Source organism: Polistes dominula, unplaced genomic scaffold (genome assembly GCF_049000335.1).
Source record: "Polistes dominula isolate Pdom_NZ unplaced genomic scaffold, Pdom_raw_medaka contig_168, whole genome shotgun sequence".
Lineage (NCBI taxonomy): Eukaryota > Metazoa > Arthropoda > Insecta > Hymenoptera > Vespidae > Polistes > Polistes dominula.
The window spans coordinates 491,238-512,673 of record NW_028301024.1 but is presented as its reverse complement, the minus strand read 5'-3'; the positions used below and the strand labels follow the sequence as shown (position 1 = coordinate 512,673).

Genomic DNA, 21,436 nt, shown 5'->3' with positions numbered 1-21,436 from the left:
GAGAAAGGAAGTTTCTTTATCTTTTATGATATTCTTAGATATTCGGAAAAACTAAAAAGATACTCGATATATAGAGACTTTGTTTGTTACTAAGCGCGTACAAGAGTAACCGGTCCCCCATTGTATCAAAAAATTGGAAAACTATAAAACTCTTGTCCTTGTTTAGTGTAAAGTTAACCCGCTCAATGCTGTAGCCTAGGTACAATGTGTACAAAAAATATTTCTTATTTTAAAGCAATTCCAAATTACGTTTCTGCCACACTAATCTTTTTCCATCCGATCTAAAAACATTGAATTTATTTTTATTCGAAAATATTACGTGATTCCTAAATTCCGTTGATTTTTGTTAATACATTTTAGCAAATTCCAATAAGTTTTTTTATTCGCTTAAACGATCAATAGTATTTGCTTCTCCGCTTTACCACATAATCCAACATTATGGAGAACATTATTCACAGCTGTAGCATAAACGATCTTTCATAAAGTTATAACTATAAAAACGGCCATGTATAAAGCATTTTTAATAGGTTTGTTAAACACTTCTTTCAGAATTTGTCATCAATTTCAATTGAGAAACTATTTTGGTGTCTCTTAGTTCATCTTATGTAATACTAGTTTTTTCTTTTCTTTTGCTCACATATCTCAGTGTCAAATAATTTAAATTTTATTTTTTACGAACTTGACGATAACTTATACCCTCACTACACAAAAAAAAACAATTATATCAATCACAAATGTGGATATTCGAATGTTTTTCAAAAAATGATTACTTTATGATTTTTAATCGTACACTGACCTAAGATTTATAATAGGACTTTCCTTACCTGCTTTATTTATGTCACGTTTTTTACATTCCACGGAGAACTGAAGCTGATTTCTATGAATTAATATCTTTTTATGCTATTACCTCCTTCTATTCTTACAAATTAAGAAGTGAGATATTATTGATCAGTATTAAAGATTAATTATCTGTTACAATAATAAAATGAGTACATAGGTTTCTTTTTCATTATAGTTTACAGCAGCGGTGGCCAGTTTTATTCAATATGTGTTCTACTTTTTTTCACAAAAACGTTTCGTAACTGACTATTAAAATTTTGCCATTAAACACATTTGAACGTGTGCCTTGTATACTACTTGGTGACAATAAGGAAAAAATTAATAAACTAACATGATATTTTATAAATATTTATTAATTAGAAAGTAGCTACAGAAAAAATATTGATTAAATTTAATTTTTCTATAATATACTTAATTACTGTAAAAGCTGCTTTTGCATTCCTTCAATTAAACATTCATAATTTGGTGTGTTTCCAGATAAAGATAGTGATAATGAATTTTCAGTATGGAAACCAATACGTAGAAAACATTATTTAGTTTTTATAAATTTTACATATAAAATATATAGGTTCAAAACAAGAGTAGATACGTTCGCTATATTTGATGATATTGGGCTTCCTTAAATTCCCTAACTTGTAAGATTAAATCAGTTTGCAGAATTATAATACTATTATTTTGTTTTAACATTAACCCATTATCTGCCAAATTTTTTTTTTAATTTTTGATCGGATAAGTTATATATATATATATATGCACAAAAGTTAATGTAGCAGTATAATTTTATTCGAGTTATGTTTTGTTTTGAAAATATTTATTATTCTGGAAAAAATCCCAAATGGGAATTGTGGCAGGTTGCATGAAAACAAAACTAATCGAAAACAAATTCTTTTATTATATGCGTTCTCTCATAATACAAGAACAGCTGTTATTTACGCCATTCTTTCATACAGTCCACATGTAAGCCGACGTTACATTTGCCACATTGTTTTCTTACATTTGTTCTACACACATTCAACACATTAATTACACACATTATTGGGTCCGTCCGTACGCTTTCGGGAAACCTTTTAGCGCTTGCTTTTGTAGAGAAGGTCTACCATGATTTTTAGGATTACAAAGAGATGCTCGCTACAAGTATGCTAGGATTTTGCCGAAATTCCTATAATGGCATGGCTTTGTTAGCATGGCAATGTAGAACGTAGGCGTTTACAACTGTTGTGTCGATTATATTGGTAAAAATAGGAAAATACCACTTTTTTCCACGAATTTTTATCCTGTATTTGTTAACATTCCAGTCCAGTTTGTCAACACCTCACATAAACTTATTATAGTTACTTATGCAATACGGTTGAACCCGTATTAATAAACCCTATGAGAGAGTAAAAGAAACTTGAAATCAGTCACAATCCCTAAATGGGTATTGTTATAAAATGATCAATAAAATCATTTCAATAAAAAACAGAAGACTGAGTAAGTAACAGATCGTTACTATATACTCTAAATTACATATTTATTCACGGTATTTCATTATGATATAATAACTACACCAAAAATATAATGCTTGAAGTATGAAAATTCTGTTCTGCTAAACTTACAGACGAAATTCTAATTTGTTCGCTTATTGTAACGAAACGAAGCACAGAATACAAACTTTCCGCCACCCACAATACTGACTGATGTAAATAGAATGAAACAAAACAGTCAGGCATACAAAATATATTTTTGGCACCGAGTGGTATACGTAAAATTGCAAAATCCCCTAATAGGGGTCGTAGCAGCTAATGGGTTAAATATGTCAAAAATTATCTCCTGTCGGCATGATTGACCAAAAATCGACTTCACGATCAACGTATTGACCATTTCTGGTCTAAAAAAACTCGTTTCCAATAATATCATTCCATGTCACTTTTTCTAATATAGGTTGTCGTTATCGGAAGGCGAATGTCGATAAGAATGCTGAATAGTTTGTTCCTAGAAGATAAAGGGTGCTGATAAAATAGGTAAAAGAATACGAGAGGAAGAGAGAAAACCGGGGTGACTTAGTTAAGTCTCCTTCGAGATCCAGAGATCACGATTAAGATAATGTCTATCAAGAACTATTAAGCCATAGGAAGTTTCCACGAGGTTATAGAAAAAAAAAGAGAGGACGAAGGTAAGGAATAAAAAGATAGTGAGGGAGAGAAGTTTGGAGCTTTTTGCAGAGTCCCTAATTCGAGATTTGTAGCTTGTTGTTCATTAGAATGGTTGATTAGAATAAACTTTTAATGCTACATATCTCAATTGGAAAGATAGAAAAAAGGAAACAAAAATTGAAAACAAAAAACGAGAGAAAGATATACTTTATTAGTATCATTTAGTATATGTACATTAGGGTGGGTCAAAAAAATGACTCTTTTTTTTTCAAGTGCCACGCAAAAATGGGTTCCTAGACACCTTAAAAGAATTCTCACCCAATATGAGCTCTTAATTTTAATAGGAAGATCCTCCGCATCGCAGTTTTTTATTTTTTTTTCAGTCCAATAAATTAAAATTCATACCTCATTATTTATTGATTGTACAGAAAAATGTTTTAAACGAATTTTGTAGGAAATTTAATGCTCTATAAAAAAGGTATCATGTACTTTTTCCGTAAACCTCACCATTTGAATGATATTGAAAATTTAAATTTGATGATTTTTAGACAAATCTCATTTTTGCTTATGAATTTTATAACTCGACAATAAATGACTATTAAAAAGTGCACAATACAAATTTTTGTAGGAAATTAACTGCTCTATAAAAATGGTATCTCATGTTTTGGCGATTAAATTAAGCGTTCAAAAGATATTTATCATCAAACATTTATGTGTAGTGATTTTTGTCTGAATATCTTTTGAACGCTTAATTTAATCGCCAAAACATAAGACACTATTTTTATAGAGCAGTTAATTTCCTACAAAAATTTGTATTGTGCACTTTTTAATAGTCATTTATTGTCGAGTGATAAAATTCATAAACAAAAATGAAATTTGTCTAAAAATCATCAAATTTAAATTTTCAATATCATTCAAATGGTGAGGTTTGCGGAAAAAGTATATGATACCTTTTTTGTAGAGCATTAAATTTCCTACAAAATTCGTCTAGAACATTTTTCTGTACAATCAATTAATGATGAGGTATGAATTTTATTTTATTGGACTGAGAAAAAAATAAAAAATTGCGATGCGGAGGATCTTCCTATTAAAATTAAGAGCTCATATTTGATGAGAATTGTTTTAAGGTGTCTAGCAACCCATTTTTTCATGGCACTTGAAAAAAAAAGAAAAAGTCATTTTTTTGACCCACCCTAATGTACATATATATACTTCTTCTTCTTGCATCGTGGAATTTACATACTATTAACAATATTATAGAAATTTTAAGTTGTTCTGGAGAAATTAAAAATACCACAGATGTATTATCATTATGTCCGTGAGTGTAAAAATCGGTGGTTTAAATAAAGTAATCGTATACTTCACTTTTGCGATAATAACATGATACAAGAAAATTAATCTTTCAGAGTGCAACACTTTTTTGAAGTAATTTTTAAAGGAAGAACGCATAATTCTTAGATTTGTTGTAAATAAAAGGTGCTGGCAATAGTTTATAAATTCAGATCTAGATTTCTATCAAATTGAATAACACTTACTCGAACAATTTTTTTAGTATGAAGAATTTCAAAAATAAGGTAGAAAAATAGAAAGGATTCTACAAATGGGAACAAGTGTTCCTTGGTTATTTCAATGTTGCATATAAACATGCACTTTCCTACTGTGAATTTTAGAATATTCAACTAAATATATAAAAAGAAAGATATGGATTTACAAAAAACATTTAAAAATAGACGGATGATACATGAATACAAGTTTTTCTGTATTATGGCTATCTCGGTCAGTAAATTTGTTCCCTTAGATATTTTTTTATACGGTTACATAAAATAAAGTTATGACAATTTGTCTTACAAATGAAAAACTTAATAAGCGTTTAAAAATCTAAGAATATTATTTCAATTATTTATAATATTTTTAATTATTTTTTTATTTATTAAATTATTTAAGTATTCTAATATTTATTATTTTCAGTATAAGAAACTATAATATTATAGTATATTATAGTATATATTAATTATTATATATTAATAAACTATAATATTATAGTATATAATAAAAGCTATCTGAATATTAACAAGTTATTAACATCATTCATTTAAAAACATGTAGGAGTCTCATCTTTTTCCCACCTAAGTAAGAGTCACTTCAAAAATATGTAATTCACATTAAACAATACATATATATTTCTTTGTATTATTTATTTCTGATAAAACTAAAGTCGATATCTTCGATAATATCTGAGAAAACAGCTTGTAATACTTCATTTGAAGCACCCTGTATACAAGAATATATTTCATTAAGAAAACTAAAATAGAATGTAAAGTAAAAGAAAAAAACAAATAGACAGCTTAAATTTACCGTCCTCCATGTCATTGTTAAAAATGTAAATTTTAAACCGCTAACATTTGACTTTACACTCATTGATTTACATTGCTATTCTGGCGGCAAGTAGAATTAATCTCGTATATAAACGAGACGAGAGAGAAACGAATTTTATGTTACCCGCAGTGTCGTGAAGATGTGGCAAGCAAATCTCCATGTAACAGTCACATCAAAACAGACCGAGTGTATCCTCAAGAAGAAGACTTAATGAAAGTTCCAATCAGGATACGAGAGTAACGAGGACACAGTGAGAAAAAAAATCATGTGTGCAGATAACATGTTTTCGAAGTAAAACCTTCAAAAAACTAAGTTTCGAAAGAATGAGACGAATAAACAGTTTCAAGAGTAAGATAATTGTGAGATTTATTTATTATAATATTATTACCATATATTACAAAGAGCACAGGTATGGTCTCTGAGTGGAATAGCTGATAAAAAGTACACTTTCTCCAATTCATGCAATAAAAATGGAATGCTAAAAACAATAGTTTTAAATAGACACCAAAATCGTAGGATGTTTATCGAGGAAAATATAATGCGTCGTAAACTAAGTAAATATAGAATATCTTTTTTGTGAAACTCAGGTATAAAATTTTATTGGTTACGATAGTTTTTGAATTCTCACTTACATCTAAATTTTCGCGCTGTCTAACACACATTTTAGGAATGACGAAACAATGACGTTATGAAAAACATATGGAAGATACTGCTAGTCTTAACAAAGATTCTGGTATAAATGCAAGGAGAGATCTAACAGAGATCTTTTCGAGAAATGCTTTTTCAACTCCATAGACTTTGAAACCCTTATTATTTATAACATATCTCGTCTTTATCCTTTGAACCACAAACTTATATTCGTTTAGTTCATATCTTCTAAACGAATCGAGATACCATTATAATTTTTTTTTGCCTAATATTTCTACACTACAAGCTATTTTGTAAGGTAAAAATAAAACAATTACAAAAATATGCGAAGTTTAATAAATTCACATTTTTAATTTTAACTTCCAGTTTACTAGACGAAAAAAAGTTTAATTTCAAATTTTTATTTACTTCCAAGAAAATTAATTTATATTCTCTAATAAACACGATTTATTCCTTATATAATCCATTAGATTGACTCTTCTAATAGTATTCGAGAAATCTATTCCTCATATTTTGTCAATTCTTTGAAAACCCATAAATTGGTAACTAAGGTAAAAAAAAAAAATAATGATGTACAATTATTGAGGTCACATAGAAGTACAATTAAGCTAATTATGAACAAAATCCATAATATCACATTTTTTTCGTTGTCCGCTTCACGTGAAATGCTCCATATATTAGGTATTTTATACCAAATCGACCACTTTTGACCCTGACCCTTTTCGATTTGGCTAAAAGTTTTTCATCCCATTTTACCTTATGAAAAACAGTTCTCAGAATTTTTTCAAATTTTTTTACAAAACCCAAATAAAATTATTAATTTTTGAAAAAAATGGCTCTTTTTCTGTGAATGGCTATAACTTCTTCAAAATTCAACCTATTGGGACGTTTTTTTTTTAATTTTTGTTTTTAAATGTACTTTCGAGAAAAAGAATACAAAAAAATGTTAAGATGATAAACTCCCTGAAATTTTTGCATTTTTTGAGAAAAACCGTTATTTCCTCGAGGCTCGCGATTTTTCATTTTTTTTTATTTTCTAAAAAAAAACATTGACTAGTTCTGCGAATATTCCTGCCAATCCCAAAATGGGCCGAGTTAGTTTTCTACTTTTTTTATTTAATGGAAAAAAAAATTTTTTAATTTTCAAAATTTTTAATTTTTTTTTTTTGAAAAATTATGCAATTAAACAATTTTACAATATTATATACTCAATTTATAGTCTCAACCTACTTCCTCATGTTCATCACCTTGTTCTTCTTCTTCCTCTTGATCTTTCTTCCTCTTCTTCCCTTTTTTTTTATTCAGATTAAATTTTTTAATATCATTAACTGTCACTAATTCTTTTTTAATTGATCTTCTACGTATTCTTTCTTCTCGAGAATCTATTTGATCTACAGGACAAGCACATTCTTTGGTGATCCTAAAGGAAGATTTTGACTAAGAACATTAACTTTTTTTTAAATGAGATCAAGTTGAATCAATAGCTAAAACAACAGACAAAAACAATAGAAGTATGAGTAAATTTATTGATTTACCAATTTATAATAACCAGAAAAAATAATTGTTGAAAATACTCACGTGAAGCTAAAAAATCATCTTTAATCAAATGAAGTGAACAGATGCTCATAATGGGAGTTATACTTTTTCCAATTTTTAGCGCTCGTACCCAAGCTATATGTCTATCAATTATTTCTTTATCACCAAATTTGTTTATTCGATAAACAAATTGTTTTTTACGAGGTGGAAATTGAAAAAACCTAATTTTTTCATCACGACAAGCTTTGCTTGTACAACCAAATACACACTAATACACTTTACTTTTATTTTTTCTTGCTGGGAACTCCATAACAAAAATAAATTATTTGCAACAACTTTTTAGTTTAACGATACTAGTTATTTTTAATTCTACTTTCAATAATAAATAAGCAAATCATAAAATTAAAAATATAAATATTTCCATATAAATATCGTGTAGTCTAAATCAGCTGTTAGTAATTCGTCCTAACTGCTCTAGTTTTGAATTTAGCCACCAGATAGCGTCTTCAAGTGCTAGAGATCCCAATATATATATATACCTTCCAGCTCACGCAGCTTACACACTTATACAACTTACACATACAGACCATAGATCTTCTTTCTTTATTTCGACCGTAGGTTCGTTTGGACCTTATTCTTTTGTCACATACCTACGCGCTTATCTCTGTTTATTCTTCTACCCACAGAGCCTAGATACCAGGAGGGTAGGGATCCTATAGGAGGGATGCGCCATGTACATTGCTGGGGGACCGGAACTCGATTTTGCGCGCGAATGATTCAAACATTAAAATAATTATGAAATAATTAATTGCATCAAATACAGAAAAAAAATGAACTATATTTAATGATAATTAAAAATTTATATTAAAATAGAATAGGTTACACGACAAAATTATTATAAACTTAAGCGGTCCCCCAAAATTTTCAGCCAATGGCACATGAGCTGAATATGAATGGCGCGTCCCTCCTATAGTGTCCCTACAGGAGGGTATAGGAAAATATTTAGTAAGCGCGACTAGAAAAAAAGGAAAGATCATTTTCGGAAATACGCCGCTAGGTTTCGTTATGTTCGTTAATGTCAAGTTTATAACGTTATTTTTTTCATTGACAATTGTTGACAATACTGCATCATTAGCAGCTGTATTTATTTTTTTTTAATTTATAAAAAGTAATATTTATTTAAAAATGGTAAATAAATTTATTGTTCATAAGTGTACAAGTGGACGAGTCAAGTATCGTAATAAGAATGCTTAATTAAATCAGTGAAATACGTCTTTATTCACTGTATCACAGGTAATATCACCTTAATTGATAGTTATTAATTATTAATATAAAAAACTGCAATGATGCAAATATTTTTTAACTCTACTTATGCTATAGAAATTTCTAGTCCTGTAAAAAATGCAATTTACGATAATAAATTACAATTTAGTTTTAATTGGACTTTTTAAATTTAGTTTTCCATCCTTTACTCAACTGCAACTAGGTAAGATGAAATCGAATAGATTTACATAATAAGTTGACGATAATATCTTGGGAATAATTGTAAAATAATACAAAAATTTTTCTTATTGCTATTTTTAACGTTAATTATAAGATTTGGTTAATTTATTTTGAATAACGCGTGAGTACAATTGTTACATTCCCGCGACAATAAACAACGTTTTAAAAAACCTGACATAAGCCACACTAACGCGCTCTAGTGGCAAAAGATCTGTCCCCTCATTTTCGAACATTTGTAATACATTGCGATCGCCCTTCTGTTATCTAGGCTCCGTGCTTCCACCCTTTTATCGCTCCTACCTACAAACAGTTTTAGTATCGAAATAATATGTGTCTACGCTTCGTAGTATGCAGTCGCACACAACCAGGAGCGATAACTACGAAGCAGAGCATAAAGAGGTGACCGAGAAGAGGAAAAACAATATAGCTATATTCTGTCTCATTCTCTCGCAGGCTCAATCCTATATGTTCGTATCTTTTTCTCTTCTTATTTACTATCGTGGCCGTTTCTTTGCTCGGTTACATCGCTCCGTAACATCACAGCCGTTTCATTTTTTTCAAATCACTCCTATTCTAAAGAAGATTTCATTTCAAAAAACTGAATATAGGGATAATCGTCTACATATTATGCAACGTAATGCACTCTGGAACTGTAGCTCGAGAAAAAACAACCTGGTTGTTACGCGACGTGTAGTATACGTCGCTTTCAGTTTTGAGACAGAAGCATCTCGACGTACTATATACGTCGCTTTCAGTTTTGAGACAGAAGCATCTTGACGCGCATAGCACGTCATTATAGGTCAAGTGGTTAATGAAAACTTTTACTTTTCCTCTTCTATATTCTTTAACGATCCTACATTCGCACTGCAAATCTTTCATTCTTTCATACGCTAGCCTTTGAATAAAAAGAAATTCGAAGGGTAGCAAGTGAATTATTAAAGAATTTATATGGCATTTCAATTAGGAATTTCAATTAGGAATCTTTAAACAATAACCACAGAGCCTTCAAGTAAGAAAGCTACTATTCTTTGAGTAAGAACAATAGAATTTGCGAACTTATAATCAAAATATTATATTCTAGTAACAATCTATCTACATTGTATTCAGTCATCAAGTATGAAATTTGTAAAAGAACCTAATTAACAATACGATGCACTACAAATTTCATACTTGTCAATCTAATATTTAAAAAAGGCGTGGTACTGCATATTTTACATGCATATTTTACTATTATTATACTGTATATTTTCATCAACATAAAACAGTTTGCTTAAACTACGTTTCAAGATAAAATATTGTTTTGGACAACAAATAAAGAAGTATACTAATTCTAATTATAATTGTTAAGTATAGAAATTTATAAATAATATACTCAATATTGTAATATGTTCTAAGAAAGTTTAAGATTATTATATATTATAATATTAGGTGGACCAGAAAGTAATGTCGCATTCTAACCTTAAATACAAACGAATAAATTTTGAACAAATTCTTATTTTTAATCAATAATATAATCAACGATTTGTTTTCATCTATTATGTAAAGGGTATAGCCGGATAAGTATGGGAAATCTGCCCCCGTGGCTTTTTCGACTCGCACTTGGGGGATCGATTTGGTGTCGAATAAAAATAATTCACCCCAAATTTTAGCTCTTTTACTCAAACGGTTCTCGAGATTTTTAAAAAAAACCTGTTTTTCGATTTTATTTTTTTTTTATAGTAAAATTCAAAACTAATCAATGATGACTTCTTTTCTAGTTCTTAGGAGTCTAAGACATGAAAAAAAAATATTATCATAATATTTTAACGAAAAGCCGATTTTTTGCGGACGAAAGAAAATTAAATTTTTTTTTTTTTTAAGCTTTTTTGAAATATGTCAGTCACCAAAATTTTTCAGAAAATGTCTTTTATACTCCTCTACACTCAGGAATTTTCTTGAATTTTTTGAAGTGGTGGAACAATATGAAAAAAATTAAAAACTCATTTTTTTCTAAAATCCCAAGTTTTAACTAATTTATATTTTTTTTTCAGTTAAAAAAAATGTGAAAAATTATATTTTTACTCAAAATACACTTTGCCAGAAATAAACATAAAGATTATTATAAAACGATTAAGATATATTCCGTCTAACGTAATTAGAAGGGTTATTGATTATTGAAAATACATTTAAAAATAGTACTTATATATTCTTTATACGGTTAGATATTATTCTAAATCTTATGCAACAAAAATAAAAATTATAATAAAAGATGTAACTATATTTGTCTTCATCACTGTCTTCATTCACTATGACACTAATTTTTTCATCGATGAACAGGCGACTCAGGATCTCAGCAGGTCTTACAATTTTAGCCAAATATCGAGCGTAAGATAAGTAATATATGATAGCAGCAATATGAGAGCAACATCGAACAGTGCGTCTACCATTCGCACAATCACAACAATATCGAGTTATTCCGGAAATATCGTTCTTATCTGGCTGATATTCAATAAAACTACGATATGTCTTCGAATTAATATGTCGAGATCTGACTTCAAACTTTATAATATTAGGTGTAATTTTTAAATAATGGAATGGGATTATTCCGTTTTCATCCATCATCTCAGCTAAATACGATACAGCTTGAGACATTTGATGTCGTGATGATCGTGATGAGTGAAAAGAATTTTGAGTTCTTGCTCTGATAATTCTGGAAAGTCAGTTAATTGCTCTGAAGTTATTATTGCAAAAGGAACTTTTCTTCTGGCCCAACGATTAGTTTCTATCTCCAAAGCTAAAGTATTCTCTTGATCTTTTTTTGAATTCATGGCAGCAATTATTTTTTCTGCAAGATCAAGATCAGAATCAAGTCTTGTTCCAAATTCATTGTGCAAAAAACAAGCGATTCGACAAAAAACACTAGTTTTTGGAAGCAATTTGTTATCCAGTTTATGATCTAATAGCTTAAACTTCTGTTTAATATTGCCATGTACTGCTTCAACAACCCAACGAATTTTGGTAACGAAACGGGATTTATTCGATTCATCTGTGGTCAACTGATTGCGTTTTCCTTTGAGAGCAGGCATTAGCACTTTGAACCCTAATTCTTCTAGGTATACAATCACATCACGAAAGCCACGATCAACCACAATAATGTCTTTTTTTTCAGCAATTTAATCAGACCATTGGGGTCATTTAAGATCACTCTCATAATTTCAGCATCGTTCATATTAGCTGTATATGGCCCAAGCATATCTATAACGAAACTATTCGTAGTGCATATCGTGAATGGTTTACACAAAGGGACTTTTTTTACCAGAATATGATTTCCTCTGGTATTCGTTACTTGCACTTTTTTCATGACGAATATATGTTCCATCGCAAATGAATATCAACTGGTCATCTTCTACTTGATACAATTTTTTAGCAGTGTTTGACGTATTAGTGAGTAATGTCTCCCTACTGATAGCATCAATTCTAAAATGCTGAGGTAAAACATTTATTTCAAACGAAGATATAACTTCATCACAGTAGTCAGATACAATTTGTTCCCGAACTAAACTAAAAACGGAAGATATTACTGCATTCGAATTTTCGGGTTATAATTTGAAAAAAAAAAATAACAAGAGCTTGAACGATATTACGATTCACTGAGTTTCTCATCGATGTTAACATTTCACAAAGTCTTATCAATTTTTCCCAGATAAGACTAGTAAATGCCTCCAACTGTTTTTCTGAAAACGAGTGATCTCCAATTTTATCAATTATGGACGAGTCAATACCAATAACGAGCTGCCCCAGTAATTTTTCCAAATCACGAACTTCAAATACACTGGTGTTCGAATAAATTCGAAAATTGTTAATGTCTTCATCGTAGAACCGCTTTTTTATAAGATGGTCTTTACAACACCGATTTCCTTCGGGAATAAGGAGTTGTCTTTTGAAAAACACTTGTTTGCGTGCTTCAAATGGAACAGATTTGATATTTGATGATGATCCACAAATGCAACAGTATTTGTGAGTAGCAACAATTCGAAGAAAACCCAACTCCACAAATTCTAATTCTTCTTCCATTTTTTCTTCAATAACATATGAAGGATCTTCAGTTGACGATTCAGATGAAATAGTAGTGGATGAGGATCGAGATGAAATTGGCTGACTTTCGATACTAACTTGATCTGCAGATGAATCCTCAGTGTTCTTAAGTATAGGTGGTCTTGTTAAAATAACTGGACACTTACCACAAAAGGTATCATTAATAAAGACTCTCTTTCCAATTTTTTCTGTCGCAATATTAGCCTCATCAATTGTCATAATAACTTTTTTATATCCAACTGATTTTCGCAAATATCTGTTACAATTAATGCATTTTTTATCAAAATCCATTCTGAAATAAAGATTTGAATTATGTATTGTAGGGTTTTCAGACAAAGAGAGAAATATAAAACTGAAGATGACTGACTAAGGACTGACTAAGGACAGATACAGACGGACTAACTGAGGACTGAAGACTAATGACACTTTCTTACTTCTTTCCACATATTTTTATCAGAAATGAGCTACACCTGTTTGGAGAAGGAAGGAGATTATAAATCTTATTGACCAATATCATAAGGATCCACCCCATAGTCCACTGATGGGTACAGCCTATAGTTTTTGGTACTGGAAACTATGCATAAAGAAACTTGATCTGGGACATCGGAATGTTATCTCTTTTATGGAATACCGCATATGTTTACATAGGAATCCGAAATTCTTCAAAGGGTCCCGACACTGCACAAAAGGTTTTTATTGCACCAATATATCCCGATAATTCTTATGTTTGTTTATGGTTTTATGGCCCTTCTAAACTTTTCCTTTAGTTTCTGAATAGAATTTTCCTTTCCAGAAAATAAAATATAACGAAAAGAGCTGAATACTAGATTTTTTCCTAGTCCTAGGAATTCCTAATCCTAGGAATCCTAATCCTAGGGAATTGAGAAGTATACAGACAGATTCAATGAAAAATTTTACTTATACAAGTGGTTGTAATGCTACAACTGAGCCAACAACAAAGCAAAATAAAAAAAACTTTAAAGCGAAACTTTAGAAAAAATGATTGCTGGTTAGTGAAAATCCCGGTATATAGCGTTGAAATGCGTCAGCTCGGAACGAATTAAAAAAAAAAATAGTTTTTACGTAATCATTGTGAAACCAAATGATTGAAAATGTTTGATAAGTAATGTTATTGTGTATTTTGAGTAAAAAAATATTTTTTCACATTTTTTTTTTAACTGAAATAAATATAAGTTAGTTAAAACTTAAGATTTTAGAAAAAAAAAATGAGTTTCTAATTTTTTTCATATTGTTCCACTACTTCAAAAAATTCAAGAAAATTCCTGAGTGTAGAGGAGTATAAAAGACATTTTCTGAAAAATTTTGGTGACTGACATATTTCAAAAAAGCTTAAAAAAAAAAAAAAAATTTAATTTTCTTTTGTCCGCCAAAAATCGGCTTTTCGTTAAAATATTATGATAATATTTTTTTTCATGTCTTAGACTCCTAAGAACTAGAAAAGAAGTCATCATTGATTAGTTTTGAATTTTACTATAAAAAAAAAATAAAATCGAAAAAAAACAGGTTTTTTTAAAAATCTCGAGAACCGTTTGAGTAAAAGAGCTAAAATTTGGGGTGAATTATTTTTATTCGACACCAAATCGATCCCCCAAGTGCGAGTCAAAAAAGCCACGGGGGCAGATTTCCCATACTTATCCGGCTATACCCTTTGTAATACTGGACTGATAAAAATCAACCGGTTTTTGATTAAAATATAAAAATTGACATGCCTAGAAACGATATTACTATCCGGTCCCCCTAGTATATTAGAATGCATTCATTGTAGCATTGGGGCGCATGCGATGCGTAGACTGCAGTTTAGACAACCCTGTAATAGAGTGTTAAAATTGGATTATTTATCTTTCGTGAAAATAGCAGTCTTAGAAGACAGCTAATCTTATCAGTAACGTTAATTTTCTGTGAATTTAGCTAAAAGTAAAAAAAAAAAAATTAAAAGATAGAATGCTTGTATCTTCCTTAACCCTTTCGCTACGGGACGGATCTCCGCCGAGGTACTCCCGCAGTACGGCGCGCTACACCGAAACAGTGCACGGTGCACGCAACGTTCGAGCCGGTGTCGTAAGACTTATGATCGAGGCATTTGGTTTATTATTGAAGCCCGTAAAAAACAAATGATGCAAAACGAAAGACTCATGCGGCATGTTTAGAGTGAGATACTCTGTGCGTAGCAACTGCAGGCGCTTATCATATATACAATTACGCGACATCTTTAGCGGGAGCGACTATAGTCGCCCGTAGTACCTGAGCGGCATCACATGGAAAGCGACTATAGTCGCCCGTAGTACCTGAGTGGCATCACATGGAGAGCGACTATAGTCGCTCGTAGTAGCGAAAGGGTTAAGGGTTCATTCTGGTTTATCATTTTGAAAAAATTAATTTTTTTTTTTTCATTTTTCGAAAGTAGACATATGTAGAATTATCATACAAAAATTTTAGAACGATCCGAGCAGTCTAAGTATATTATTTTGCGACCCAAACACATAGAGATATTACAGAGAGAGGAGACAAACCATTTGCGGTTGTGTCAGTGGAAATGTCTCTGCATGAATATAGCTGCAAAAAACAAAAGGTTGATGTTGACCTGACAAAAATAGAATTACTTGAAAGATGTTTAGGTAACCACACTCAAAATAATAATGAGTGCTTCAAAAAATGCGTTTGGGCTGTGGTGTCTAAACACCTATTAATTGGTAACAAAAATTGTTGAAATAGCTTGTAAATTAGCAGCTTGTATATTCAACGAAGGTTTTGATCCAATACTGAAAATAATGCACGGTTTGGTGATAAAAACTTGGCCTTATCGCAGTCAATTACGCTAGTAACCGCGACAACACGCGTTTGCGCTCAGCCACTCATTTGAGCGGAGAATCTTTAAAAGAAGCCAGGACACAACGAAAAAAGACTAGAGTGGAAGATAATGAATATTTTGAAGAAGCAGAAGGCATACTATATGGTGCAGGCATCGCATAATAAGGTAAAGTCAGACTTTTTAAAAATTTGTTAAAAAAAAAACTTTAAACGCGTTTTTCTCGAAACAACGTTTTTTCGGTTGGCGGGCATGATATCTCCGAAACTACTTAACCGATCCTTCTGAAATTTTAACCACATACTCTAAACATGAATGGCTATCTCGCATGCTACAACCAAGTCAAAATATTAATTTTTACTATTTTTTTTTTACAAAAAAGTGCGAAAAAAATCGTTGATTTTTTTATTTTTCGAAAAAATAGCCGTAATTTTGTTTTGTTTTCATAAAAATTTATATTTTTAGCATACCCGATAGCCATTGTCATACTGAATTTAAAACCGTTTAATTTTTTTGTTTTAGATTACCCGTTCTCAAATTTCGATGCCCGCAACCAGCATACCTACTTTTAAAGGGTTCACGTTTGTCACCTATTTTGAATGTCAAAAAATGTTAAAAACAATAAACAAAAATTTTTTTCTAGTACTTATAGAGTGTATTTATCATACCTAACAACTTTCATATGTATATGTATCCAACAAAGCCTAAAAAAAAAACGTGAAAATAGCCTTTTTTTGGCGTATAAACCAGAATGAACCCTTAAGAGAGGTATTAGGAATTTATATTTTAATTGTACGATCCGAAAGGATCGTACAGTGATTAGCGGTATTCAAAATTCGCGCGCGTCCGCTTCCATCGATTGGGATTCTAGATCGATACTCATTGCGAGCATCGATCAACTATTAGTAACTATCGAAGCGTTTCTCTAGCTACTCCCACCTCTCGCATCCCCACTTCTCATAGCCCTAGTACGTAAGTCCTGCTGGGCCAGTACAAAGGGGCTTTCTTCCTATTCTTCACCGGACGCCTACGACTACACAACTTGAGGGATTATAGAGGCTTTAAGAATTCACAAAGGACAACGAAGAGAATATCCTAATCTTCAAGACTCGTGAAAGTGAGCCCATTCAACGTCACAATCCTTAAGGTTGTGATCGCTATGCTTGAGGAGTGCGAGAGCATAAACAAATTGCCAGAGGACTCTTAGTTGAGGAATTTCGGCCATAACATTTTGGTGCAATCCTGTAAGGTGCGAATTCCCGACTTCTGACTTACGAAGCAGCGAGTAGACTATCACCACACCGAGCAAACCGATTGGAGAACAACGAAGTCGAAGGAGTCCGCCATCTTGTGAACATCTACACCGTTCAGCGGAGACAGTACCACAAAGGATTTAGAAGCGAGAAAAGTAGTCTTAATTACCCATGCGTACGCCTATGCGTACACACCTTTATTTACTAATATATATCTCAAGGGAATTTGCGTCTTCGAACCCCGTAGAAGTTCGCCATATCTTATATATCTATGCATTACGCTCATTTTCTCTATAAAATTCAAATCTCAATATCGAAAAGACTTATAGAACTTAATTTCTAAATTTAAACGGATACATTATATATAATCGAATGTTATTCTCCATCTCGGAAAACGCTTTATTCTCGTACAAAGAACGATAAGATTTTTGGCGGCTTCACCGCCACGCCACCTTCCTTTACTTGAACGGTCGACTAAAACGACGACGCCGTGACGTCATCGCCGGACATCCCATCTATCAGCATATAGCTAGCGACAATCGCATACCCCCTCCATCGGCCTCTTATACTATACATACGTACACCCCCTGTTATGGCCGAAATTCCTCAACTAAGAGTCCTCTGGCAATTTGTTTATGCCATGAAGTAGAGAATAAAGGGTTAGGTTAAGGTGTAAAATAAAACACGTGATTGAGCCAACCAAAGAAACAATGCCTTTTTTATTGGCTCGTCAGGGAAAAGCCTTGCGGCATAAAAACCCTGGATGAATACTTGATTATACAATAAGAAGGTACCACGTGGTGTTACCACGAGGGAAAATACCGTCGATGTGAAATATATATATATTGGAAAGATCTCACCTCTCGCACTCCGCAAATATGGCGATCACAACCTTAAGGGTTGTGATGTTGAATGGGCTCACTTTCACGAGTCTTGAAGATTAGGATATTCTCTTCGTTGTCCTTTGTGAATTCTTAAAGCCTCTATAATCCCTCAAGATGTGTAGTCGTAGGCGTCCGGTGAAGAATAGGAAGAATGCCCCTTTGTACTGGCCCAGCAGGACGTACGTACTAGGGCTATGAGAAGTGGGGATGCGAGAGGCGGGGGTAGCTAGAGAAGCGCTTCGATAGTTACTGGTGGTTGATCGATGCTCACAGTAAGTATCGATCTAGAATCCCAATCGATGGAAGCGGATGCGCGCGAGTTTCGAATACCGCTAATTACCGTACGATCCTTTCGGATCGTACACCCCCTCCAAAGGCCTCTTATACTATACATACGTATACTCCCTCCAACGGCCTCTTATACTATACATACGTATACCCCCTCCAACGATCTAGCCTCAGGACCGTACCACGTGATCGAGAACCCAAAGCGCGGTCATTCATTCATATAAAGTGAATTTTTATATTTACCATAAATTGATTTGAGTAGTTTTCGCGGAATAGAATAGACGATACCGATCCATAATGACATCACAAAAACGGCTCGAACAAAAGCGGCAGAATTTAGGATCGCGATTAACGTATTTCGAAAATTTAATTGAAGAAAGAAGTTTAAGTGTAGTCGAACTAAGAAGACGTTACGAACGTCTTACCAAACAAATAGATGAGTATGAGTCATTGCATGAACAGTGTTGTAATAACAGCGCCGGAGAGACAGGAGTCTACGATCTAGACCAACTCATAGAAAGATACCACGCGATTAGAGACAAAATTGACTCGGGCGATACGACCGCGGTGAGTAACGCGAATGGTTCGCATGGAGACGACGGTGCTACAAAGACCCGCGATCAGCAAATACGATTACGCCGAATCGAGATCCCGAAATTCGACGGAGACATCGGAAAGTGGATCCAATTCAAGGGGAGTTTCATGACATTGGTGGACGCGCGTACCGACATGTCGGATTTAGAAAAACATATATACCTCCGCGAGTCTCTTACCGGTAGAGCGCTTCAGACGATCGCGACATATTCATCGACCGGGCAGAATTATAAGAATGCGTGGGAAATGTTATTGAAAACTTTCGACCGGCAACGCATACTCCTAGCAAGGGCCATTGACGCCTTCAAAGACACTCCACGGCCAAAAGGCATGTCAATAGAAGAGATGACACGGCTTGCGGGTGACTTGCGAGCCCATTCGGATACTATTACTTCTTTCAATGTACCACACGCACTGATGGTACGCCTTGGCGAACGCATTCTACCCCGCGACCTTAGACAAGAATGGGACAAACAGTTAGATGCGGATAAATATCCGACCATGAATCAGCTTTGCGACTTTGTAAACGAGTACACACTCCGTAGCGTCGCGTCGTCGAATATTCCATCGACATCGGGAAACGAGCCTCACGCAAAACATAGACGTACTGAGACGATGACTTTACGGCCACGAAACCGACAGGAGACGCATATAAAGCGCACGTTTCTTACTCAGACCTCAAAGAAGTGTATTCTTTGCAAACGAGACAAACATCTTTTATACCAATGTTCCCGATACCATGACCTGACGAGACAAGACAGACTGGCAATAGTTAAACGTTGCGGATTATGTCAAAATTGCTTACGGAAGCACGGAGATCCATGTAAGAGTTCACGTTGTCAAATCTGCAACCAGACCCATCACACGTCATTACACATAACCAATTATCAACAGAAGACAATAACCACCGTGAAGGAGGAGATCGAGTCAACATCTCAAACTAAACCTACCCCCGTATGACTAACACCAATCTTTAATAGTAACGCGCGCGGCGCATCGAGTCAATTCCTTATGAGCGCTAAGTACCGTGTTAGAAAAAACGAAACGGGACCTTTGACCAATTTCGGTCATTCTTAGATACGTGCGTCACCGCACACTTCATGTCCGAAAATGTCACGAGAGAGTTACGCTAACAGATTATACCATAGTAGGTTTCCACTCACGCTATCAACGATACCAGAACTTGATCGATGATCGTCATCGAGTTAATCATTTAATCGCTAAACAATAAATATAGGCAGGACTTTTCACTACTCATCGTCCCCAAAATAACGCGATCGAATTCAGTAAACAAATAGAAGGCGAAATTCATTACGTCTAAAATGCGAGACGATGCGAATCGGGAAAATACATGGTGCGTATATCCTCGCGAGGAAGGACATGATCACAGTCACCTACGTAGTATAGCCTCACGCCGATTCCACAATCTCTCGAAGAAGTTACACGCGAATACCGAACTCCGGAAGGAATATGAGCGGATCATACGGGAATATATCGATTTAAGACATATGTCGAATGTTAAAGACGAGCTTACGGGAGGCTGTTATCTTCCCCATACCGCGGTCATTAAATCAGTCAGCATGACAACAAGGGTATGGGTCGTATTCGACACTTCCGCGAAAAAATGTATTTCTCAACAACACTTTGTTAGTAGAATCTACCATTCGAGATACTGTAATAAAACTCTTGTTACGATTCCGAACGTATCAGTACGTATTGAACGCGGACATCGAGAAAATTTATCGACATACATGAATTCATCCAGACGGTCGGCAATATCAACGGATATTTTAGTGACATAACGAACGGATTCGCGAGGTCGAACTTAACACGGTGACACTCGAAATAACCTTAACACCTTTTCTTGCCATACGAACCATAGAACAACTCGCGAAGGATGAAGGCGCAAATCATCCGCTCGGAGCCGAAATATTAAACCGGGATCTATACAATGATGACCTTATTACTGGAGCGGATAACATCGAAACCCTCGGAAGGATACGCGATCAAACCATCGAAATATTGAAACGAAGCGGGATTAACATACGACAGTGGGCGTCTAACTTCCGACCGGTGCTCGAAAATTTAGATATAAAGAACATCGACGTCGAACTCTGCTCGGGGGAAAATCATGTTTTAAAGACACTAGGTATTTCATGGAACGCCCACCGCGATTATCTAATCTAATCCGTCGCGCCCGTAGACACTCGCAAAAGAATTACCAAACGACGAATTCTATCCGAAGTAGAAAAGATCTTCGATCCACTCGGACTGTTAGGATCCGTCATTCTAACAGCTAAGGTCTTCATCCGAGACTGCTGAAAAACACACGTTGACTGGGGCGAATCTGTGCCCAGCGCATTACATACCTCGTGGAAAACATTCGCGGAACAATTGACATTAATTGACAGTTTAAGGATAGAAAGACGCATTACACTCGACGACCCGATTGACGTGCAGGTGCATGGTTTTTGCGACGCG

General features: G+C 33.5%; 1 protein-coding gene and 1 long non-coding RNA gene across 5 annotated transcripts in view; one reads left to right on the top strand and one right to left on the bottom strand.

Moving 5' to 3' along the window:
* The window catches only part of GABA-B-R2 (gamma-aminobutyric acid type B receptor subunit 2), a 579,685-nt gene that overhangs the window by 473,264 nt on the left and 84,985 nt on the right, over nucleotides 1-21,436 (bottom strand). The gene's annotated exons all lie outside the window — the stretch shown is intronic.
* The window catches only part of LOC149031942 (uncharacterized), a 298,098-nt gene continuing 291,256 nt past the window's right edge, over nucleotides 14,595-21,436 (top strand). The window contains exon 1 of the long non-coding RNA XR_016177155.1: nucleotides 14,595-15,905. This is a non-coding gene — a long non-coding RNA (uncharacterized LOC149031942). The remainder of the gene's footprint in view (nucleotides 15,906-21,436) is intronic.